We start from the raw sequence: 26,203 nt of genomic DNA, 5'->3' as shown, positions 1-26,203 counted from the left end.
TAACCTACTTTTACTATTTATGTGAAGTAACTTTTCTTCAATATAAATGAAAGCTACTTTTTCCTTATATAGTTTTTAACTTATTTTTTGGACACATGTTATATTGTAACATTGCTTCATTTTATTTCTCGACGTATTCAGCAATTACTTTTGAACAATTTCAATAACTTAATATGTAGCTGAATTATATTTTAGATAAGTAGAATCTAAATTAGCTTGTGCAAAAGACAGGCCAAGTGCTGATTCCAGAAAGTCCTTGAGAATATCTTTAGTTTTCAGTCCTTAAGTCTTACTTGACTCCTGTTCATTCCAGTTCACTTCCCCGGTTTACACCAGATTTCAGCTCAAGTTTAGCTGAGCATATAAGCATGTGCTTAAGCCTTGCTGTTCAAAAATCACAAAGTAAAAACAAGCTAAAAGAAGCCAACAACCTTTGCACTTGTTTTTATTTGCCTTCTGGTTTTATATATTCTGATAATATTTTCAAATTTTAGCACAGCTATTGAGGCCAGCAATATGCTTAACAATTACAACTCAACAATTAAGTAAAAATAGCTCTGAGAAGCTAGTTCTTTAAGGAAAGCACATCAGAAGACACAGAAAGTTATAGGCACTCTCAACACTGAGTTGTCTCAAACAAACTACATAATGTTGAATTATGGATTATGTCTAATAGCAAAATGAGCAAGCAAATGTTTTAACAGACCGCTTCTGCCAGGTGAGCTTTTTCCCCAGGCTTCTCTTAGTCTGGATATGAATCAGTGCTTGTCCAGAAACTACATAACTATGTCTGTGTATTACTAATTTGCTCTGCTATGTCTCACTGTCTTCCTGGTTTGGGAGGCTGGTGGGTCAGTCCCCTCTCTAAAATGCTATAACTCAAGGCTTTTGTGTTTTGCATACTTAATCTGAAACTTTCTGTATTTCACACTTCTTCCTTATTAATTTAAAGATGTCCTCTGTCTCATTAAAATCTGTACCCTATGCTGCAGTTGGTATTTTTGCAGCAGTGACTGCTTTGAATTGGCTTCATTTTCATTAGACAACGGGTAACAAATCACTATGCTGAGGAGTCTCACTAACAGTTAATGTTTTATAAATACATGGCCATTATGTACTGCAGTATGCTACTTTAAAAATAGCTCTTTTCATATCATTCCTATGGTACAAAAGGGAGAATAAAAGGTAATTATGTGATGCTTCACAAATCTGTATTTAAAGTGATTAAAAATTGGGATGATGTTTTCCATTGTGAATCTTCTTAGTAATGACAATCAATAATGAAAATACACAAAGAAATGGAATTAAGTATTCTGCATCCTTTTGCATATCCTGTTTTTTCAATTGTCTAAATAATAGCTTAGTTTTTCAATAACATTTTTTTATATTTATTTCTCTTTCATGTTGCAGTTAATTACTTTTATAGCGATCAAAGAAGCCTAAGAATCTTGATTTACAAGTGCTAAACTAGAGTTTACTTCTCATATTTCCAATTCTTCCGTGACTGTGGTCTATTAATGTTGCCAAAGAACTTAAAAGTGCTTGTGAGGCTGAGGCTTGCTTTCAAACAGAACGGAAACTGTGGGAAATATTGGAAAGACTGAGCAAGAACAATTTAGTTATTCTCCCAGCATAGGCTATAATCCTGTTGCTACAGTGTTGCTACTGGGTTACAGTCTGCAGGACTGTGCACATAAGCTAAGCATTTAAAAGTCAGATGTTAGAAAAGGGCTTCTGCCAGCTCCCTCCATGTCAGCACTGCCTGAGGGTGGGATTTATTTGACCTAACTCCAACTGTTGGAAAATTAGGTGTCTAAAAAATATCAGTCTCCTACTGTGTCACAAAGGAGGCAGATTCACATGTATACTGATTTATCAGCAGGGTCCATAGCTGGTGGCATACACTGACAGTCAAAGTAGGTTTGGGGGAAAGATACAAACAGAAGAGGAGAGAGAGAAAAAGAGAGAGAAAAGGGAAAGTGAAAAGTATCCTTGGTGGCCATCAGGGGAGAAAGTAACAAAGTCCGCGGACGCGCGCACACACACACACACACACACACACACACACACACGCTTTGGGAAAAAATTGCTGTCCTGACTTCAATGAGAGATTTGAGCTGTGAGTGAAAGGCCGGCTTCAGAGTTGCAAGTAGAAGGCCCTTGGTGATAGAAAACCAAAGACACTGTGCAACGCTACCTTGGGAAGGGACAGACCACCCCAGGTAGATGTCTCCACTGGCTGCAGAGCTTAGCTTTTAGTTAATGCCAGTTGAATCCTACTCCACATACACACATTTGACAGTATGATACTTTTAATGTGAAGTTATATATCTGACTTCAGGAATCCTCATAGACCTGGTAATACTATATTTTTTCTGAGTATACTTATAACTATCTTCAGCTTAGCAGCTTTTAGTAGAATACTTTTATTTATATCAAAATGACATATTTTGTCAGGAATTGACACTGTTCTAAAATGATCTGAGAAAATGGCCTTGTCCACACTCAGCAGTTGCAGTGCTTCCACTGTGCCAGGAAGCTGAAAAAGGCCAGTATGCAATAACTGAAAATTATGCCTAAATATTTCAGCAGCTCATGTTGTTATGTCATCAGTTATACCTTGCTTATTCAGGCTTATTCCCACGGGGTTTAATGAACTGCTTAGAGTGGTAGTACTTCAGTCCCATTAGCAGCTGGAGAGGTAAAACAGTTTCAGTAGAAGGAATCCCTTCCATCACAGAAATAGTTACACAGGCACGATATGTCATGTAGAGCAGGGCTAAGAAACCATTGTGGGATGATTTACTAACTACAGCACTGGGGTTTTTATTCTCTTCCCTGCCTTGTACCACCTGCTGTAACCAATTTTTTAGTTGGATTCTTCCTTTGGCAGAGCATCACTCATGCAGATCACTGTCCTGTTAAGGTTATTCTGATATATTCCCTTTGTGTGACTCCCTCGCTGAAGATCAGACCCTTCACCCAAGTCTACAATGTTGAAGAACTGCCTGCTGTTCTAGCTTTGATCTCTAGTTCAGGAGTCAAAGGACTAACAGGAATCAAACTAGTCCCCAGGCTCTTTAGCATACAGTACCTCAAGTATAGTGAACTGGTTTATCTGATCGCAGCTCTTGTACCATTCATCTCTGCTTCACTGAAGTGGCTACTCTCATCTTTTGGTGGGTGCTACATTAATCTTTAGTTCATACTACCCCATCACAAATCTACAAACACACGGATGCCAATGTGCAGTTGCATCCAGGAATGAAGCTCTGATGGTCAGGTTGACATAATCAGTAATCCACATATCAATCATTTTTATGTGATTTGATGGCAGCTTCTGTTCCCAAGGAGTATAGATATTCACTACTTCTATCAGCAGTGAGACATATGCTTGATGACCGGCAATAAGCTTGTCTGGTTTGTCTGAAATGTGTGGATAGTATCTTCAGTGGTCATGTAGCAGCATTCAAATAGTTATCAGTTTTTCAGGTATAAGCATTTAACAGAATAATGTTTTTTGACAGCTTAACTAAGTTTGAAAGCATCAAACACCAGCACTTAGATAATGACACTGGCAGGAATGTTTTTACTGCATTAGATGCCAATTAAATTACTGATTTCATAATTATAAATCAGCATGTTACACTGGATAATTAATGTTGTCACACTCAAGCTGAAATACTTATATAAGCATAAACCTTTCCTCTGTTGATTTGCTAATTCAGGGACCAGAAAATATTGCATATCATCTTTTAATATTTGAATACCTATCTTTTAGGATTCCTGCTCCTGCATGAAGCCATAGCAGTGTGCTGTGCTATTTAATGGCTCAATTCAATGAGTGTGGACAGTGTTCAGAAAGGACGCAATGATCTCCATATATAATTAAGACTAGATTTGGGGACAAAAAAACCCTAAAACACTTAAAAATCAATCCCAGATTTATCATTTTACCGATAGGAAAACCTGTTAGAAGGAAAGGCGTTTGGCAATTCACAGTAGCAAGCACTTGGTGCAGAAAGTTTTGCTTGTTAATGTGGAATTGCTTTAAATTATAAAAGATATGGTAGAGAGGTAGTCCTAGAATAAGGTCTTCAGTCCTATAACAACAAAGCATAATGTAATGTCCCCAGTCTTCTCAGTTAATTGAACTTATTTGTGGTCAAGATGATTCATTTTCTGTTGATAAATCACACAAATAAATGTATAGAGAACCTGCCCATAGAACACAGGGCAAAATATCAATCAAAACACTTATTGTCCACCTTTGAGCAGAAAATAGGGTCTGATAATGGGTTTTTTTTCCCTTTGAAATTAAACAACTAATGATAGTTAACCATGTATCAGCACGATTATTCTACTTGTAACCTCAGATGTGTTCTATTGTTTTGGTCTAGGAAGTGGGAGGCCAAATCTCAAGGCCATTCTCATCTTTAATGAGTTTAAAATCACAGCTCTCCACACCAGAAGAACATTGTCAGACTATTGGACTTTCTCTGTGAAAGCATCTTCCAGCTCTCCCTTGTAATTTGACCACACTGCAACAAGGAGTGCAAAAGTGGTGAAGCTAGAAGGACAAGTACGAGAGACCCATTTCTGGTTTAAAATTGAAGACACTCATGCTGTTAGCCAGATCTGGGGTTCCAGTCCCTGCTCTCAGAATTCTTCATGCCTCTGTTATTCAATATTATTGTATTAAAAATATACCACAGTTGCTCTCAGCATGGTCATAAAAAAAAATGGACCTTAGAAGGGTCTATCTGAAGTTACACATTCTGGTTTGTTAGGGGATCAGGCATGCATGAGAGCAAAATAGAAGTTGCTTTAGACCACTATTTTTCTTCACCATCTACAGCTTCTAATGCAGTCACGCTGCAGCATGCCTGTCGATGTTGCTTTACTTTTCCAGCTCTTTCATTTCAGTAGTTTTCTTTCTTTACCAAATCACAAAATTCTGGTCATAAAGCAGAACTGCTTTCCTGACTGCTCAATAGGATCTCGAACCATCCAAACATTAGGTTTGAAATTGTGGAACGAAGAGGCTGTCCAGTGTACACAGCAGTGGAGACTGTCATTGCTGACTAATCATTCATATTTTCACTGAAGAAAATCAAAGTAAATACTTTATGATGTTATAGATCTAAAAAGACATTAACGGTTTATGGCTTTATGATAAGTGTAGGAATTTAAAGAGATAAAAAGTAAAAATAAAACTAGTCAATTTTAATGTAATTTTTCAGTACTAAAATAGCAAAAATGTTATATTCTTGCAAAATACCTTTTTTTTCTTTATCAAGTCTAGTGGAAAGGTAATTGTGATGCTTTTATGAATAAACAGGAATGATATAATGACTGAATAGTCCCAGTTTTCTACATACATGTACATTCTCTCTGTCTGACATTAGTACAGCTTTGAAACATTCAGCTGAAAGACTTAGTCCTGGGGGTTTTTATGATGTTAATAATTTTGTAATCCACAACTTTTAAAATTGAGAACTAAATGTATTTTTGATTATTGAAACAAAAGCCACACTCCATAAATATGTATATACACCCGAAGTTAATCAGTTCACTGTTCTGGAATTAGCTGACTTGTTTGCCTTGGTGTGTCGCCAATTAGCAGGGACCCAGGGATACTGTCAGCTGACAGCTGGAAAGAGATCCCAAGCTCTGCAGCATACGGTTTGCTCTGTTGTACAAAACCCTGAGCTCGTGGTATTAATGCTTTAATATTGCTTATTAGAATTTTCATCAGCAATCTGTCTGCTTCTTTTTAATGAGCAAAATATACTGCTAGAGCCCTGCAAGGAGCTGTTCTCCTCAAAATCATATATACTTTGGTGTTTGAAAAAGCAGCTTTTTGGTTGATATTCCTAAAAAGGTTGGTGAGAAGAAAAGCAAAACAAGAAAAATCACAACAGATAAACAGAATGGGGCTGGAGGGGAGGAGAATGAAGGTGGTTTACTGTCCAGGAAGCTGCATAATTCAGAATGATTTCTGAATAGAACACCTTTAGAAGATTATTAAATGGCTTTGTTCATGGAAAGTTAGCTTTAAAAGAAAAATATATACTTTAAGAACTAAATGTTCATTATTACTTAATAGGGTTGTAATTTTGAGATCCAAAAGTAGATTTAAATTTTTTTTCAATAAATGGTTGTGAATGGTTGACTTTTTTCTAGCATGGCATATACATGCACAAATACAGTCTACTGACATAACAGGTACAATATAGAAACGCAGTGTGCTTCTTTTAAGATTTAGAATAAATCATAGTTGTTTTCCTAGTCTGTTTATGCTTGAAAGTCTAGATAAATAAAACCTAATAGGATTGGAAAGTTAAGCCCCACAAAAGTGAGCAACACTGAAGGTACGTTATATTTATTTTCTGTACTTAACTTTATTCTTCTCCAGAGAAGAATATATTCTAGAGAATATATCCTCTATATATCCTTATATATACTTAGAAAGAGAGAATGCAATTCTCCTTATATTTCATATATGATGTGTAAGAACAATGCTGGTGTTGCACACTTCGGAAGTCCCTGGCATGACTGGGAAGGATCAGCCAGTCAGAAGCTACAACATGGGATATGGCTGGACTCACAAATGTAAGAGCTTCATGAGAATTACACATAAACAATTCAACATTAGTATTGATCTATTTTTGCATTATTTACAGTTGCCCTTGAGTCTATGTGCATAGTTTTAATGGAGCTTAGCTGCATTAGGATTCAAGCTAAATGTCACATTAGAAGCCCCCCAGGGAGAAGAGCTTTTCAAGTACAGTAATAATGGAAAACACATATCTGTGGAGTGCTAAAGTTGACTGTATAACCTTCTGTGTTGGCTGCTAATGCATGACTGTGCAAAGTAATAGATAATTGTTGATAAGGTAGAAGTAATATGTCTAGTTAATGGACTAAAATTAAAATTGTCACATTTCTTCCTTTGTCTGGAGAAGTTTTATCACTGAACTAAAAAATTAGGAGACTAATAATAGAAGTGAGTAAAACTTTTTTTCCCAGAGAAATTTGACAATTAAAAGTGTGATGTAACAAATGACCTTGCATGTTTCACAAGATTAAATAGGCTTCTGCTGGCAGTGCACTGATAACTATCCAGCTGTTTATGTCAGGGATTGCAATCACTGTCACAGAGCTTATCATGTGCTGTCTGTGGGAGCAGCAGAAGAGAAGAGTGCACATTTGAAATCAGTGTTATCTGTCAAGAAAGAGATTTCTCTGTGAGTTAAAATGTTTTGAAATTTGCACATCCCTTGTTTGAGTTTTGGCAGTTTGAGCAGATCCACAGGCAGAACTGCTTCATCAGCACTTTCCATGAAAAAGCTACACAGTCAGTTATGTAGCATTAGGAAAAATTTATCTGTCCTGTGAAAGGAGGAAATGACCAGGTGCTTGGGTACAGCCAGTGCTCCGCAGAGAAAGATAGGTTGTGTGTGTAGCAGCAGTTTAAGGTGGCAACATTGGTGCCAGCAAATCTTCTTGATGGGGCCACTGGAGATATCATTCTGGCACTTCATTGTATCACTCTTTTTCAGGGTATAGTCTGTTTTTCTGCATGCAAGCTGCAAACATAGCAGTCAGCAGAACAGCCTGACTTTACTGTATGATGTTCTTCCTTACCCAGGAAAATTTTCTTTCTCAAATTATGTTGGCTTTAGGGGACAATATCTGTTCCAGTATAAATAAAAGCAGCTCCAGCTTCCTGGGGAATCTAATACCCTGAGTTAGATACAGGAAAAAGGCAAGTTCATTACTAGGTAAGAGCAAAGGACTGGCTAGCATGGGATTCATTAATAATTTTTAATAATGGATTGTTCCCGAACAAGTACATGTAATACAAAACAGTGACACTGTTAGCTCTGCATTTATAATATCATAACTGAAAAGCAAGTAGAAGACAGTAAGCTGAACAGATTTGTCATTTTACTCAGTAGCATGATATAGTATGATAGTAACTGATATAGTAGCATGATCAGTAGTATGATAGCAACTGATAGTGACTGATATGAGTGTTCATATAATGACCTCCCTTGCTTAAACCAGAAAGCCCTGTCTTTCTAGTCCTGTTTGTTTGACCTACCTTTCCAAATCATCATTAAATCACAGAATCGTAGAACAATTTGGATTGGAAGGGGCCTTAAAGATCATCTGTTTCCAACCCATCCTTATACTAGACCAGGTTTCTCAAAACCCCATCCAGCCTCTCCTGGAACACTCCCAGGGAGGGGTCATTCACAGCTTCTCTGGGAAACCTGTTCCTGTTCCAGAGTCTCACCACCCTCACAGAAAATAAAATCTGCGTTATATCTAGTCTATATCAGCAGTCTTTCAGTATAAACCTGTTACCTCTCATCCTGTCACTAAACCCCCTGATAGAGTCCCTCCCCATCTTTTCTGTAGGCTACCTTCAAGTACTGGAAGGCTGCTATAAGGTCTCCATGGAGTCTTCTCCAGGCTGAACAACCCCAACTCTCTCAGCCTGTCCTCATAAGGGAGGTGCTCCAGCCCCCTGACCATCTTCATGGGCCCTCCTCTGGCCTCACTCCAACAGGTCCATGCCATTCTTATGTTGGGGGCCCCAGAGCTGGACACAGAACTCCAGGTGGGGTCTCATGAGAGAGGAGTAGAGGGGGACAATCATCTCCTTCATCCTGCTGGCCACACTTCTCTTGATACGGCCCAGGATACAGTTGGCTTTCTGGCCTGCAAGTGCATATTGCTGCCTCATAATCAGTTCTCCATCTGCTAATACCCCCAAGTCCTTCTCCACAGGGCTGCTCTCAATCCACTCTTATCCCAGACTGTATTTGTGCTTGGGACTGCCCCAACCCATGTGCAGGCCCTGTTGAGCTTCATGAGGTTTGCACAGGCTAACCTCTCAAGCCTGTCCAGGTCTCTGTGGATGGCATCTCCCTTCCCTCTAGTGTGTTGACCACACCACAGAGCTTGGCATCATCAACAAACTTGCTGAGGGTGGACTCAATCCTACTGTCCATGTCACAAACAAAGATATTAAACAGCATCAGTCCAAACACCAAACCCTGAGGAAGACTATTTGTCACTGCTGTCCACTTGGACAGTGAACTGTTGACTGCAAAAATTTGAGTGGGACCATCCAGACCATTTCTTATCCACCAAGTGGGCCATCCATCAAATCTACATCTCTCCAATTTAGAGACAAGGATGTCATACAGGACAGTGTCAAATGCTTTGCACAAGCTCAGGAAGACAACATCTTTTGCTCTTTCCTTATCCACCAATGACATAATCCCATGACAGAAAGCCATCAAATTCATCAGGCACAATTTGCCTTCAGTGAAGCCACATTGGCTGTCACCAATCACCTCTTTAATTTCCATGTGCCCTAGGATAGTTTCCAGGAGGCTCTGGTCCATGATCTTGCCTGGCACAAATTTGAGACTGACTGGCCTGTAGTTTCCCAGGCCATTTTTTTTTTTTCTCTTTTTAAAAATTGAGGTTATGTTTCCCCTTTTCCAGTCAGCAAGAACTTCACCAGACTGTCACATCTTCTCAAGTATGATGGATAGTGGGGTGAGCCACTTCATCTGCCAGTTCGCTCAAGACCTGCAAATGCATCCCATCAGGTCCCATGGACTTGTATAGCTTCTTGTATAACATCCTTAGATGTTCTTAAATCTAATCTTCTCCTACAGTGAGAAGTTTTTCATTCTCCCAGTCCCTGCCTTTATCTTCTGCATCTTTGATGCTGTCACTAGAGCACTTGCCAGTGAAGACTGAGGCAAAAAAAGTCATTGAGTACCTCAAACTTCTCCATATCCTGGATGACCAAGTAGTCTTTCTCCCTCCAGATCGTAGACTTTAATGTAATTATACTTCCCAAAGATTAGATAGCAAGGAAAAGTTTAGTGTTTCAGGATTTTTTTCATTTTCATTTTAAGTTGGTGATTATGAGTGAATGTAGAGTTTATGTACATTTGAGAATGAAAGCTGTGTATAACCTTTGGGCATTCGTACTTATACTTTGGAAAAAGATTCAAATCCTGTTTCAAAAAACTAAATTTACACATTCATATGTAGGTGTCCAGATGAACAAGTTGTCTAAGCTCTCATTATTGTCAATAGTTCATTAGTCAAAAGCTTAATACAGTAATCCTAGAGAGGTACCAGTAGGTGCTTACAGCAGTCAAAAGCATCAGCATTGGTGATGAAATATCCTCTCTGTATCTTCTTGGCCTCTTGTAATCCTGCTTATTAAAGATTTCTTGCAAGAGTTCACCTCATACCAAAGCCCAGAAGGACTAGCCTTTGCTTTTTATGGCTATAGGGTGTTTTATTTTTTCTGAGGCCAATAGAAAAGACTAATAAGACTCATCCTTCTTAAACAGATGCTGCTAGGTGTCAATTTGTGAGAAGACGAATGCTATTGAGATATGCTGTTGAAGGCAAAAATAAATCCATTAAATGTAAGGGCTCAAGAAAAATAAGTTTATTCTAAATAAGTGTCATAGTTCAACCCCAGCCAGCAACTAAGCACCACACAGCCGCTCATTCACTCACCTCAAGTGGGATGGGAGAGAGAATCAGAAGAGTAAAAGTGAGAAAACTTGTGGGGTCAGATAAGGAGAATTCAGTAAGTAAAGCAAAAGTCACACCTGCAAGCAAAGCAAAACAAGGAATTAATTCACCACTCCCCATTGGCAGTCAGGTGTTCAGCCAACTCCAGGAAGGCAAGGCTCCATCACACATAATGGTTACTTAGGAAGACAAATGCTATAACCCCAAATGTCCCCAGATTCATTCTGCTCCCCACAGCTTTATATGCTGAGCATGATGTCATATGATATGGAATAGTCCTTTGGTCAGTTGTGGTCAGCAGTCAATTTCTTGAGCATCCCAGCCTCCTCACTGGTGTGGTGGTGGGAAAAGCAGAAAAGGCCTTGACCGTGTAAGCACTGCTCAGCAGTAACTAAAACATCACTGAATTATCAACACTGATTTCCATGCAAATTTTAAACATAGCACCGTGCTAGCTACTATGAAGAAAATTAATTCTATCCCAGACAAAACCAGCACAATAAGATTGTTTAGTACAAAGATGCATCTTTGTCCATATTAAAAATTAACTGCTCATAAGGCTTAATCACATTTTTGAAGTTTAAGTGTTCTCTGATCTGCAAATATTCAGCAATTATCCTTCAAAGTTGGATATCATGTTACCCATTATTTGGGTAACAAGAGCACTGGGCCAAAAATGTTCCTAGTGACTATGTTCATGGAGGGAGGTAGAGGAAGGAAAGGAGAGACATGATAGGAAAGATAGTTGTAAGGCTGCCTATTACTTTTACGTAAGAGTCTCCTGTTTGACTTAGATCTGATCCCAAGTGCCTAAGATCATGTTGAAAGACAGTGAAGGAGAAAAAAAGCTACAGACTTTTATATGATGGTGAGATCCTTAACTTGAGACAATGCATTCACTTTCAGCAGTTTGGAGGACCTGAGGCAGAACAGCATGTTGTGCCTAAACAAATAGGTTCTGCTGAGGAAGCCTGAAAGCATGGCCATGGCTATACTGCTCCCTGAACCAGCTCAAATGTTTTTACATCTACATACAACTCCAAAATTGTCTCCAGGCAGGAATTGGAGCAAATAAAATGTCTATCTGTACCCCCTGCTTAGAAAGCTCCTTAACTTTATGCAGATTTTCCTTCCTGGAAGCTACATCAGGGTTTTACTAGTTGCTCCACCCTGGAGAGATATGGCAATAGAATCAGCTAAAAGTCCTTAGAAAGTCAGAGAAAGATGATGAGGGACTAATGCTGGTCACACCACTATCAACACTGCACTTGTAAGCCAGCAGAGCTGAGACTGCTTTCTCCTGACCGGACTGTTCTACAAGGCAATAAAGCCTGTCAGATTGGAAGGAGTGGTCCTCACACACCTCGCAGGGCACATGCTTACCATCAGCATTCATTTCTGTATTCCCCAAATATGATGTGGAACCTCAGCTGAGGTTCAGCCTTCCCTCATCAAGCTGAGGACCCACATTGCCAAGAAATCACAAGGGTCTAACTGGACATAGTGGGAAAATATGTGTGTTTCAAAGACCCAGGAGACTAATTTTAGATAGAATGATCAAGAAAAATACTCATATCAGCTGATGCAATAGAGAGTTAATATAAGTTCAGAATTATGTTAGAGTTAATTATGATTTGTGGCAGAAATTATTGTAAAATCAATTTTAACACCCCAGCCTATGAAGAAATTAGTTTCATTTTCTGATATGTTTTTTATGACCTTGATGCATTTTTCCAGCCTCTTTTTTGTTTACCCACACCTTGTCGACTTCATTTTCCCTTCTTCCTCAGTACTAACTCCCTTGTAGGTTCATTGTAGTTTAATGTTTATATGACTGAGCTTTGCCCACATGTCTGTGCCCAGTGCAGGAGCTTCTCAGCACAGATGTTGACCGAAGGCTGTAGTCACACAATTAATATTTTGACTCTAAACATTTTTTGTCACCAGTGGGCAGTGCTGAAGATCTAGTCTCTCCTTTTTCTCTGTTTAATCTTTGGTGCTTTGTGTAAGAATACTGTTACACATATTCTGAAAATGGATATCACTGACTTCAGTGTTATTGGGAGAACTCACAGTTACTAGTTGAACAATTTTTCTAGTGATACTACTTTACAGTTAACAACATATACAGAAACAATATAAATTCCTACAGTGAGTGATATTTTTCTCTGGGTCAGAGATTCAAAACACCCAAAAAGTGTACTTCTAGCCCTTCACAGCTAGCTTTTTATACTGTATTTATTGTTTTGTAAATATGCAACAACACTTGCCAAGTATTACATAAGAAGGCATTGACAGACCTTAAAGATGTGTCAGTCTCATCAAAATCATCTTTCACTGAAATAATTCTTTAAATTAGTCTTTAGTGCTCTAAATGATGAAGCAGCTCAGTTCAGAAAGATGCCTTGTTTAGAAAATGGACTCCCTTGTTTTAGATGATTAACTGTCATCACAGATTCTCGGTTTTTACACTTAATCATATTCCAAGCTTCATGGAAATTCTTTGAAGAATTCATCTTAATATGTTTTCAGATTACATTGGAAACCTATAACGCTACCTTCTGTCTTTAAAAGCCATCAGGTTACAGATTCTTTTCTATGAATTTTTGATAAGGTGGTCCAGAACAAGGGAAAGAAGTAGCTATTTGCCAAGTAATCTCATGAAATCTGTATTCACTGTTTAAATGCTTGCTTTGTAAGGATAAACCAGATCATGCAAAAGCAGATCCATGAATAAGAAATACACTTTGGCTTATATATTATTTACTGGTGCAAAGCATCTGCACTTTCTATGAGATCCTAGTTTGTTAAAAGAAGAAAAATTCAAGAATGGAAATTTTTTCATTACTTAGTTTCATCATTCAGTTCTGTCCCGTATGCAAGTGTCATATTAGACAAACCAAACTTGCAAATCTGCATGTTTCTAGCAGCTGGTCTTGGAACTGAGGTTTCCCTTGGGACAATGGGGAAAAAAACCTTGGGGTCCTGCACACTATTAAAGATGCACCTGCTGGATCAGTTGGGCCCCCCTAGTCCATGGACTGTATGTGTGCACTGCCGTGCAGCTCTGTTTCATGACACCCAGCCTCTTCGGATCCTCATCTCCTTTTTGAAAATATTAATGTGTATAAAGCAGTTCCCTGTTTGGTGAAGCTTGAGTGGTGGACAAAGCAGAATATTGCATATGGGTACACAACTTAGAATTTATCCAATTTATCTGTACAAGTCGCATTTCACTTCATCCTGGTAAATTTGATATGCTGTATTTCTGGAGCCTACCTATTCAACAAAAAAGTGTCAGTTTACTTCAAGATGAGAAAAGCTGAAATAACTAGAATACAGTTTCCCTAGTATTTATCTGCCTTCTGAAGATATGAAACCATGTGCAGAGAATATAACAAAAAGGTAGATAAAATGCAAGTGATATTATGGAACTATCACCAAAAAAAAGATAGAAACAATTCAGTGAATGCTAATCTTTAAATCCGATCAATATTGAAAGAAATGCTGTGAGGTTTTTTAGTCTTCTTATTTTCTCAAAGGTTCATAACAACCTTAAAGGAAAAGAGAACAATTATTGTTCTTTTGAGGGTACATACAACAAGAAACTAAAACGTAAAAATGTGATTTCTGCATTGTGTAATATTATTCTGAGAGAGGGAAAAACAGTTAAAAGCAGTTAAATGGTTTGGGTTTTGGTGGTTGTTTTTTTTAAAACCCATGATTCGCTAAAGAATGTCTTACAAAGTCTTGTATTACTTGTTACAGACTCTTTTTATGATGATTCATAGCTCTGACAGTTCAGCTTATTGATATCCAAACCACTTTGTGCAAATGTTCTGTGCTTCTTTGTTTCACTGACGATATGCAAAATCCTTCTTAAATCACTTGGGATGTTCCACTATTTGAACTTTGAAATTTCTAACTTCAGTCATCTGTTTATTCAATACATTTTATAAAGCAACAATGCTTTAGGTCTCTTTTGTGCTGTTCAAGTCACCAGTAGCATAAGGAATGATCGCATTTTTATGGGTTTAGGTATAAAACAGTGTTTTTACTAGCTGTTGCAGAAAACTACAATTACTTTTCTTTTGTATTTACATTCTGGATATGTTAACAGAATGACTATAATTATGTAGAAATGAAAGTGATGATTATATGGTTGGCTTTTTACATTTCAAAACTATAAAAATATTATAATAACATTACATGTCTGAGTTACTCTCACAGAAAAGTGAAGAGTGTGAGTTTCCTTTTGGCCTTAAATCAGGCTGTTTGTGATATATTTCAGGTCAACCTCTGTACATTGTAACCACTGCAGCAAGTCCTCCAAAGTCTATGATGAGCACAGTGGATCATTTGGACACCTAATATGAATAAAAGAAAAATAGCTTTGAAATATGTCATCCTTGTATAAAAGGTATTAAGTTAGCAAACAGCTAGAACCATTGAAACACTGAAACGAGGCTGAATTTATTTATCTGGCCTGGCAACCAACACCTCATTCAAGTCTCACCCCCAGCTAGATTTTCATCACTGACCAATTCAAACAAGAATGTTCTCTGTGTTATTGATCAAGAAAAAAAAGCATGTGAGCAAAATGGGTACGTGTATATTTCTAAATGTTATCTGGACGGACAAATTAGTTTTTCTTGCATACATTACTTTCATAGGTTGCTTTCTTGGATAATAAAAGTTTTGCACCTGTGACACTGGTGAAAGAATTTTTTTAAATGAAAAATACTCTGACCTGATCATGCTGTGGGTTCCAGTTCAAGGTGCAAGAGTATGACCAAGGAGAAAAATGTATTAAAATGCTTTCCTTAAATAGAGTCATAGCCCTGACTCCCAGCCGTGGTAGATTCCCAGCTTCTAAACCGAACAAAGTGAATACTTCTGACAAGTGGCAGGCAAGTACACGGGGTGCCTGGGGGTTTCTCTCTTCAGTGAAGAGTAAGTGCCCTACTTAAAATTGCTCTATCCTAAGGAGCCTCACTGGGCATAACTTTTGACTCCTAGATAGGGGGATAATGTAAAATAAGGCATCCAACAAGTGCTTTGTTTGGGAAGTGGAACCCAAAAGGAAATTTCAGGAATTTGTGTCTTTAAAAGGCTTTTTTTTAAGGGAACAATTGTTTGAAACCTTTTTTCTTCTCTCTTATCAGCTTAATTTTCCCTGTAAGCGTAGAGTTCAAATTTAACTGGGGAAAAAATACAGGAAAGCTTCTTTCCTAATGTCAAGATAATCTTTTAAACATAAAACCCAGAGGATAACGATATGAATATTACCTCAAAAACTAGGTCACTTGTCACTTTTCTTAAGAAAAGTTACATTCCATTCTTACAGTATATCAGAAAAAACATAGTATTTTGATAGGAGTAAAAAAAACACTGCTAAAAGAGCAGGATGGATTTCAAATTATTTTTATTGTTCCGATCCACCTTGTTTTTCTGAAGACTTCTCGTCAAAAAATTTTCTGAGGAATCATAGAAACATAGCATGGTTTTGTTCACAGAATCACAGGTCGGAAAAGACCTTAAAGATCATCCAGTCCAACCATCAACCCAACATTAACAGCTCCCAACTACACCAGATCCCTTAGTGCTATGTCAACCTGACTCAAACACCTCCAGGGATGGGGACTCCACCACCTCCCTGGGCAGCCCATTCCAACACCTAACAACCCCTTCTGGAAAGAAATACTTCCTAACATCTAGTCTAAACCTTCCCTGGTGCAACTTGAGGCCATTCCCTCTTGTCCTATCACTTGTTACTTGGTTAAAGAGACTCATCCCCAGCTCTCTGCAACCTCCTTTCAGGGAGCTGTAGAGGGCGATGAGGTCTCCCCTCAGCCTCCTCTTCTCCACACTAAACACCCCAGTTCCCTCAGCCGCTCCCCGTACGACCTGTGCTCCAGACCCTGCACCAGCTTCGTTGCCCTTCTCTGGACACACTTGAGTCATCCAATGTCCTTTTTGTAGTGAGGGACCCAAAACCGAGCCCTGGACACCACTTGTGACCGACCACCAACCGGATTTTACTCCATTCACCACAACTCTTTGGGCCTGGCCATTCAGCCAGTTTTTTACCCAGCAAATTGTGTTGCCATCCAAGCCACAAGCATCCAGTTTCACCAGGAGAATGCTGTGGGAAACAGTGTCAGAGGCCTTACTGAAGTCAAGGTAGACAACATCCACAGCCTTTCCCTCATCCAATAAGCAGGTCGCCCTGTCGTAGAAGGAGATCAGGTTTGTCAAGCAGGACCTGCCTTTCATAAACCCATGCTGACTGGGCCTGATCCCCTGGTTGTCCCACACGTGTTGTGTGATGGTACTCAGGATGAGCTGCTCCATCAGCTTCCCAGGCACCAAAGTCAAGCTGACACGCCTGTAATTTCCTGGATCATCCTTCCGACCCTTCTTATAGATGGGCGTCACACTGGCCAATTTGCAATCTGTTGGGACCTCCCTGGTCAGCCAGGGCTGCTGGTAAATGATGGAAAGTGGCTTGGCGAGCACCCCAGCCAGCTCCTTCAGCACCCTCGGGTGTATCCCATAGACTTGTGTGTGTCTATGTGATGCAGGAACGGCCCTTAAAGATGACCTAGTCCAACCCTCCTGCCATGGGCAGAGACACATTCCACTAGACCAGATGGCTTCAAAGCCCCATCCCACCTGGTCTTGAACACTTCCAGGGAGGAAAATGAGTCAAGTAAACTCTTCTATTTTTCCTTCCGAAATGCTGATAACATTATCTGTATTGGGAGTCATAAAACGACCTAACTTGTTTCTCAATTACTGCCATGGGTTTTCCAGGCAACTGAAAACTTTTCCAGAATACCTTCTGTGTTGCCCTTTCTTCACCTCTATGACAGTGATTATCTCAATCTATAAGTAGAGGCACAGTGGTGAATTTCTTATGCCCTCCTTGCACTTATGCTCTCCCTTGTTCAGGGTGTAGATGCTGAATGTACTTACACGCTAATTCAGCACTTCTGCTCCCCTAGAGAAAAGGTAAATAAAGTTTGAAAGTGGGGGGGAAAAAAAGCATTTCTTTGGTAAATGAATGCAGCATTTTTTAGGTCAGACCCTCATTAGTGGAAATCAATGTATCAACATTGACTTCCATGGAGTTATGGCAAATTACATCAGCTCAGAGTCTATATCCAGTGATGATATTTGCATTTGTTGAGGCTTTGAACAAGAGCTGTAAAGCTTTCATATGGAGCAGATTTGTTGCACTGGGAGTTCTTAAGACTTTCTGTTTGGAGTGTTTGGATTTGCTGGTTTTCAGATTTTCAACAGTGCTATAAAGTATTATATTGCTTGTTCTTCTGGGATTTCCTAATTTGCAATGCTGAGCAGTGATCCTTTGGAATATAGTGTGAACTGCTGCACCTCTGTCCATTTTGCACATTTTAAAATTAATCTGATGAGAACATGTCTATAGAAAGTAATTAAATGACGAAAGTTTGTCTAAGCAAATACTAATTTGAGAGGTGTAATTCATTTGCATAAATATATATGCAAATAAGATTATTCTTTTGCTTTTCAGAAAAGCTAGTTTGAAAAGTTTTAAATTTTGATTTTTTTTTTTTTTTTTTTTTTACTATCTTTAAGCTTATTTGATGGCAAATCATCATTGTGCATATGAGTCACCACAGAGTTTATAACTGGTGGGCAATCTGAGCTCCAGAAAAACACAAGTGGAGATTATATGCATGCTATGACAGCAACAAGCCCAAGGGCACAGCCTTCTATTCTGAAGTTTTAGGTCCTTTGAACTGTCTGTCCCACAGCTCTCTATAGAAGTATATTTTTTAAAAGTGTAAACACTTTCTGGACACAGATCTTCTCAGACACTCATTTAAGAATGATGCTTTTTGTGTACTCCTGAAAGCACTCCTTCTAAAAGGGATAAACATGATAGATTAAACCCATTTTTCAGACGTCCATCAGTCCCTACCTGCACTGAGACCATAGCTGCTCAGGTCAGGGTTAGAGGACATGGCTGCAAATATGTCTATGAGTAGTCAGTGTTTAATTCAACTCTGCTTATTGCCTTTCCCATTGCCTTTATCTTGATGTTTCAAGAAAACCAGAGGTAGAAGTGGAAGACTTGCTGAACATCAGTAGTATCACTTTAGCCTGAGTGAAAGGGAGCGTAAGAACCAGAGCTGATGTTAACATTTTGGTAGGCCCACACAGCTATTTCCATTTTCTGGCATCCAGCTGCCTCTGACATCCATTGAGGTCTCTGCTGCTGTATGCAGAGTGGGTCTTAGGATCTGGAGAACAGTCATTGATGGTATTTTTGGATCACATGCTGTGCCAGATCAAGCCAATCTCCCAGTAATCCAGAGCTGGTGTGTATTGCAAAATTGACTTAAGGGGGAATAGAGCTCCCTTTCCATAAGAAAATGCTTTGAAAAGATGATGTTTTGCTGATGGGTATTTTGCTTTATGTTTTTTCAGTGTTGCCTCTGCTCTTGATTAGATTGTAAGCACAGTGATACTTCGTGGTCTTTTGTAAAGCTCGAAGTCAAGGGAACACGTAAGAACCTCAGTTTTCATTGAAGAACAAATTAAAATAGACCTCATGTTGAAGGAAATATAAAACCTAGAAAGCATGCCCTGACTACACGGGGAAGGCTTGGTCACTAGAAAATTATAGAAAACAATGTCTCTTTTATCACAAGGGGAAAAAAACCTTCCTCCTTTCTTATTTTAATTCAGAGGAAGTTTTCCAGCTACAGCTGTTTTTCATGCTACAGCAGTGGTGAGAACTCCTAAGAAAATTTATATTCTTCATGTCTTTAAAGCTCGTGGGTGGAGGAGTACACATGTGGAGCTAAATCAGTGCTCTTCATGTCCCACTTAAACTGGGATGAGCAGATAACAGAGTGTCTGCTTAACTTCTTGGACCTTGTTTGCAAGATCCCTGTGCAAAGTATTCGTAGTAATGTAAGTGAAAGTCTTTTACTGGGAAAGGCACAGGAGGGTTGCTTTTAGGGCTTCTTGGATCCATCATGTAACTCCTAGTTTCACAGATTAATTAGATGTTGTGGATGCAAACTAGAGCTGAAAGAGCAGATCTATTGGCTAAGTTTTGTGGACAAACAAACTTTCTATGCATCCACAGAAGCTCCATCACTCTTCCACACAGCCTGCTGAAAAGTTATCACAAGCGGCATTATTTCAATATGTTTAGAGTTTCTGCTCATTTCAAGTTCATGTGTTCTTACCACACAGGTGACTGAGCACCCTACACTTAATTCCCAAAACTGACATGCATGAGAAGTAATGTGGTTACTCACTAATGTTAATTGGCTTCTAAAAAAAACCAAAAAGGTTTTCAGATAGTACTGATCTTGATATGTTTAACAAAAATAAAGCAGAAGATATTCACCAAAGTGAAAAGAAAGCCTTTTCAAGAATTCATCTTCGTTTCTCAGTGAAGCATCTTCTGTCACTCACTTGCCTATCCTTGAAAATCTTCATTTATAACATGCCTCCTTTACAGTTGTTTTCCCCAGCCTTGCTATCAGTTTCAGCTGATGAAACACCACAAGCCAAACACAGCAATTCTTGGTGGTCTGTTCTAGACGATCTGCTACTTTTTACCAGAGCTGGTAAACACATGTGCATAGAAATAACATGGGAATTGTGAACAGCTTAAACTGACCCTGTTTTCATTTCAACTGCTTTCTCAGTTTTTAATGACACCCCCCCTGGTTTTGAAGAAGGATTTTTTTTTTCCAGAACTGTCTAGTCCTTAAGCAGCATTGGATAAAAAAGATCATAAGTACATGTAAAACTAAACAGCAGAGTTAACTCTGCATTTTGCTGGATTGATATTGTTCTCATTCCTCAACCACAAAGAGCAGCAGATCACCTTAGAGCAGATTGCAACTTCTTTTTTCTTTTCTTTTTCATGAGAAAGGATGGTATATTGAAGCTGTCTGAGCAATATTTTTTTTTTTTTTGTAGTCTTAAGTAAAGTAAATACGACCATGGGGAGGAACTATCTTATCCCAATAGGCCTGATGCTGATCTCTTTTGTGCCAAAGTAAATCAAGAATAATTTTACCAATGTCAGTACAGCCACATCAGTAAAATTCTAGTGGGAGCATGGAATATGGCACAGTATCTCTGTAAAGAATAATGAAATATTGCAATGGGAATTGTTGTGCCTGTGTATCTCTGCAGGAAATCAGTGGAATTTTGTACTTTGGATGGTTGAATAAAAGAAACTTCTAGTTTTAATTAATCAGGGCTGAGTTAATTAATCTGACACGTGACAGGAGAACACTGTGAAACTTCAACCATGTCATCTGAGACTGGACTGAATACCTCTGCTCGGGAAAGCAAAAATGCTTTTCAAATCTGCTGTTAATATGATAATGGTTGACAGCATTTCGGTAGGATGGGAACTGACATAAAAGCAAATTGGAAATAAAGACTGCTGCTCTGTCTCAAATGTGGCTGCTATGTGGTGCAGAGCAATTCTTCCTCTGTGTGTGTTTATGAAGGAAACCAGCAAATGGCAAGATAATTTTGTTAGCACAGGCAACTTTTTTGCATTCTTCATGGCTGACGGTCTCTTTGCCCAAAGCACGGAACTGATTTCTGAAAAAGTGACCATGTAGCCTGTTTAAACAGCTGACTGGGTAGCGATAGGCTGCTTTTATTTGCTGTACAGATAGATACACGGTGCATCCATACCCACAGCGCTGCCTCATGCACCTGGCAGATGTCCCTTGGTGTGTCTGTGGAAATCTTGCATCCCCCACCAGCTGCGGGCATTGCATGCAGCTGCTGCAGTGGGCAGGAAAGAGAAGGGATCAGTAGGCAAGGTGCTGAGATCAAAGGATGCTGCCTTTGAGGGAGGGGGCTTAAATCAGATCCCAGGAGGTTCAGTTCAGGATTACATTATTTTCACTGCCTGCTGGGAAACATACTAAAACCCTTCACATTGAGAAGATGTGGAACTGCTGAAAACACAGATGAAACAAACTGTCCAGTCAGAGAAATTAGAACTGGAAAACAGTAATTCATCTAATTTATATGTTTATCAGTTTAGGGAGGGAAGGTAGTCAAGGAGATACATTTAACTCATTTTATAATTGTCCTGTGTTTCATTCCCAAATGAGAAAAAGGATTACTTTAATGGGCAAAGGTACTGAAAAGATAATACCTGTATTGAGAATGTATTTACAGTTCTAGTCTGTGCATCTTTGTAAGTCAGCTCAGGTCTGTGAAGTTGTGTGAGGCTGCACTTCCTCTGGAAAGCTAACAGAGCTGAGATTCTTTAGGTCATATGCATATGATCTTGGTTTGGGATTTGGAGTACTGCTGTGTGGATTTCACTCAGAAAGATAAGAAACTCTCTCCTCTTGGTAATACCCAGCGTTTTGTGGGAATCAGGTCTGCAAGCAGTGTTTGATTCATCAGAGGAACCAGGACTTCTGCTCAGCAGAGTCACCAGGAGTGTAAGTGTAAGGCCGTGGGGTGCCTCTTGTCCAACCTCCCACTGAGAGCAGGGCAGTCACGCAGCAGGTGGCTCTACATCATTCTGTTGAGTTTTGAATATCTCCAAGAGTGGAGATTCCACAGCCTCACTGGGCAGCCTGCTCCAGCTGACCACCTTCACCGTGGAAATTTTGTTCTCTTTATTCAGCCAGAATTTCCTGTGTTGCATGTTGTGACTGGTGCTTTTCACCCTCCCATTGTGCACCTCTGAGGAGAGCCTGGTCCCACCTTCTCCACACCCTCCCCTTAGGTGACCACAGGCTGCAGCAAGATCTCTTATTAGCCTTCCCTTCTTAAGGCCAAACAAACCCAGTTCTCTCATCCTCTCCTTGTATGTCCATATACTCCAGTAATGGGTCTTGTGGTTTTTCTTGCCTCTAAAAAATCCAGGTAACTAGAAGATTTGGAACCTGCAGTTAAGAGGATAGGACACAGGACCAAATATACAGCTACCCTCACACTGCCTAACATTAAGAGTTTGCCTGTTGACTTGAGCTCATGGATTAGGAAGGAGAATACCCATGACATAGGAATGAAGAATCCCTTATGGTTGTTTTTCAGACGTTCTCTCCCACTTACCGATTGTATCAGGCACTACATGATAAGATATAGTAGGTAGCTCTGAAGAGACCGAGCAGCTGCTATTCGTATGTATTCAGGTTTTGAAGGGAAAAATTTCTGTGTAATTTATTATAATATATGCTGATTTTGCCCTCTTCATTTTGCCCCCAAATAATTAGTGTTATGAATACATTTATTTAAATACATGTGAACATAGAAATACATATATTATGAGAAACATCTTCAAAACAATTGTCTTCTTTTTAAATATAGGTGCCTTAAGTGCATTCATGAAATCTTTGGCAGAGTTGTCAGTTTGTAGTGTGCTGATGAGCATGTGTGAGTCCTGCTGGCCCTCCTTGTCTTCTCACTGTCACACAAAGCTGCCAAGGGTCAGTATGTGTTGCAGCCTTCCCTTCCAAGCAAGCATGGTGTACCCCTGCTGCCAGGGCTGTGACATGAATGTCATAGCTTCATCCACCCCTTGTAGCCTTTTGCACTGTCTATCATGTTAGTTGATAGAAAGGCATCTCTCTGCACACATGCATGGATGCTGGACTACCAGCTGTTCCTTTTTCTGACTTTCATGGAAAACAGATTTCCTGTCAAGAAAATTCACATTGGCCTTGTGTCTGCAGGGGGGTCTCCCCCCAAAAGGATTTATATGGAGGAAATAAATTTTTTTTTTCCCTCCAAGAACTAGTGATTTCCTCATAAAATTGACCCATTTCTGTAGATCATGTGCCAGAACTTCAGTTGCTGTAACTGGCTGCACAGTTGTGCTAATGTGTTGAATTTACATTAGTAGAGCAGCTACTCTTGTCCCAGGTAGCAATTTGTATTGAATAACTATTGCAGAGCTGGTGCACAAGAACCCACATAAGTTGTATGTAATATGTACATATTAGACTAGATATTAGGAAGCATTTATTTACAGAAGGGGTTGTTAGGTGTTGGAATGGGCTGCCCAGGGCAGTGGTAGACTCCCCATCCCTGGAGGTGTTTAAGAGTTGGGTTGACACAGCGCTGAGGGATCTGGTGTAGTTGGGAACTGTCAGTGTGAGGTTAATGGTTGGACTGGATGATCTTCAAGGTCCTTTCCAACCTAGATGGTTCTGTGATTCTGTGATATTGCATATATAGTGTAGATATAGAATATAGTGGATTAAAGGTACATACATGCTCTTTTGTGGTACATTGAAGAGTACTTGGGTATAAAGGAGATTTTTTTGTTGTACATACCACTCTTGAAGGGTGCTTTGAGAAAGTTTGTTCATGATTATTTTATTTTTGTTTTTCTTATTAAACTTTTATTACAGAGAACCTTGCTTTTCAGACGACTGCTTCAAGAGATTTACTACATATTACTACACATTTCACACTTTTTTTTTTTTTGTAATATAATTTTAGTTTGAGAATTTTTTTGACTTGTAACTTTCTTAGTGTAGAGACACTGCACTAGGTTGACACTGTGGTAACACATTACTCAGCATGGAATGCTGATGCCACAGTGAAACAAGCGAAACAGGAACTTTGTGCTTATTTTGTAATGTGGACACACTAGCACAGTGTGTTTACCAACCTCTACTACACATTGATGCAAATAGTCCAAGTTGTGTTTTATTATACTCAAATTTGAGTTCAAAAGGAAAAGTATATCTTTAAAAATGCAGGTTGCTAATATTCAGCTTTTTGGTTATTATCGAGCTACTTGAAATTCATTCCATTATGCATTCAAAATTTAACTTGCAGCTGAAAAGCTGGTAATGAACATGGTGGTGTGGTGGTCATGATGATATGTCATGGCTTCACGTGTCTCTAAAACATTCTGAATAACAGCTGAATGCATAATATGTGGCATGTCAAAATTTGTGAGAACGGAGAGTTGTTTCCCTGAGGGTAATGGTGCTTCATACATATGTGGCACGTAGAATCTATAAAAATTCCTCCCAGATTTCATCAAGAGTTCCTGGACTACATGCGGTCAACTCTGCAGGTCTGTACTGGAGGACTTCCCAATGCCAGTTAGCTAAGACAATCTGTCAGAAAGGTTTGCCCCTAAGATACAAATGCTAGAAGCTCTGGCTCCTTAGAAGTTGCGACAGTCTGATTGTCGGTGTTGGACAGGTGCCATAGGCTCAGAAATTTTAGGTTGTTCTGAAAACTATTTTCATGGAGCAGAGAGAAACTAGGAGGTGAAAATCTGTGTGAGAACCACAGATATTTCAGGTTGTTTGGGTTTTTTTCTTCCTTGTCCCCAGTCACATAATTACGGCTCTCTGTATGCGTTTTCATGGCACTCATGGTAAATTCATTGTTTTTGTAGGGACCAGCTGTGACCATGACTTGAACCTGCCAGAGCAGCCCTGAAACTTGCTGCCAGGACAGCCTCTTCAATGCCATGGGAGCAACTATAACTGCTCTCTGTGCTGTTTTCACAGCAGTGTCTAGGAGGAAATGTAGCCAGTTGGTTGCTTCTTACTCACCTTTAACGTTTACATAGGTTTCAGTTAATATACTGAGAAGTGGAATGTTTTGAAAGACACACATTAACTATTATAATATTAAATAATAGTATCTGAATGTGGGCTCAAAATAGCACTGAAACCAAACAATGAGGTATTGTTCATTAGGTTTTAGTCTGAATGACCTTTGGTGTTTAGACTTACCTCAGGTAGCTACTACTGCAAGAGATCACAGTGATAAGTAAAAGAGAAAAAAACATCTACCTTTTGAGATATAGTGACTGCTGTCTTACTCTGTTGAAGTAGCAAGTATGATTTAGCTGTCATGGTTTAATCAAACTCCGTTTATTTTACACTGCCATGGAGTAGGTGTATGCACATGACCATTTTTTGTGTAATATTTAAGGGAGAATAACTTTCATGTGTGAAGAAGGAGGTCACTTCTCATAATGTATAAGCATTTAGTTGCTTGCTATTTTCTGAACTAAAAAGAAAATTGAATATTTCTTGTTAAATTCTGCCTTTCCAAAACCAGGAGACTCTTGTCTTTTCATCTGTCTTTTAAGAATTCTCGAGAGTGCTTTCTTGTACTTGAAACACACAGATTAAATGCATGTAACAGATTCAGAGAAGGAAACCAGTAATAAAAACAAACAAGCAAACATAACCTTCAGCAGAACTTACTTTTTGGTGTGCCTTGACTTACAATTTTTAATGATTGGAATCCACAATATTGGACACTGGTGCAGCCACACAGCTATGTAGTGGCTAGCTGCCCTTGGTAGGAGTGGGAACCAGTTCAGCCTAGAACACTGCAAACCTTTGTGCGGTGCAGGTGACTCCACTTGAATAGTTTCTAATGAGAGACAATATCCTTTGCTTTGAATTCAATGAGCTTTTGAAATGCTTTTAAGTCATCGAGTGGCTGAGTAAGGGGTTTGCTATCTTAATGGAGAGGAATTATACATTTACGTCAATTGGTTATTCTCTTATTGTTTAGTCCTTCTCTCCTCCTGTCTCTACTAAGTGAATGGAGGAAAGGCAAGAGATCCATCATA

General features: G+C 39.1%; 1 protein-coding gene across 2 annotated transcripts in view; it reads left to right on the top strand.

The window, feature by feature from the left end:
• The window catches only part of HS3ST5 (heparan sulfate-glucosamine 3-sulfotransferase 5), a 166,385-nt gene that overhangs the window by 38,200 nt on the left and 101,982 nt on the right, over positions 1-26,203 (top strand). The window lies entirely within an intron of this gene.

This window comes from Athene cunicularia, assembly GCF_003259725.1.
Source record: "Athene cunicularia isolate RWA chromosome 3 unlocalized genomic scaffold, athCun1 chr3_part1, whole genome shotgun sequence".
In the NCBI taxonomy this organism is placed as follows: domain Eukaryota; kingdom Metazoa; phylum Chordata; class Aves; order Strigiformes; family Strigidae; genus Athene; species Athene cunicularia.
Note: the sequence above shows the minus strand (reverse complement) of the source record. Positions and strands in the feature narration are given on the sequence as shown.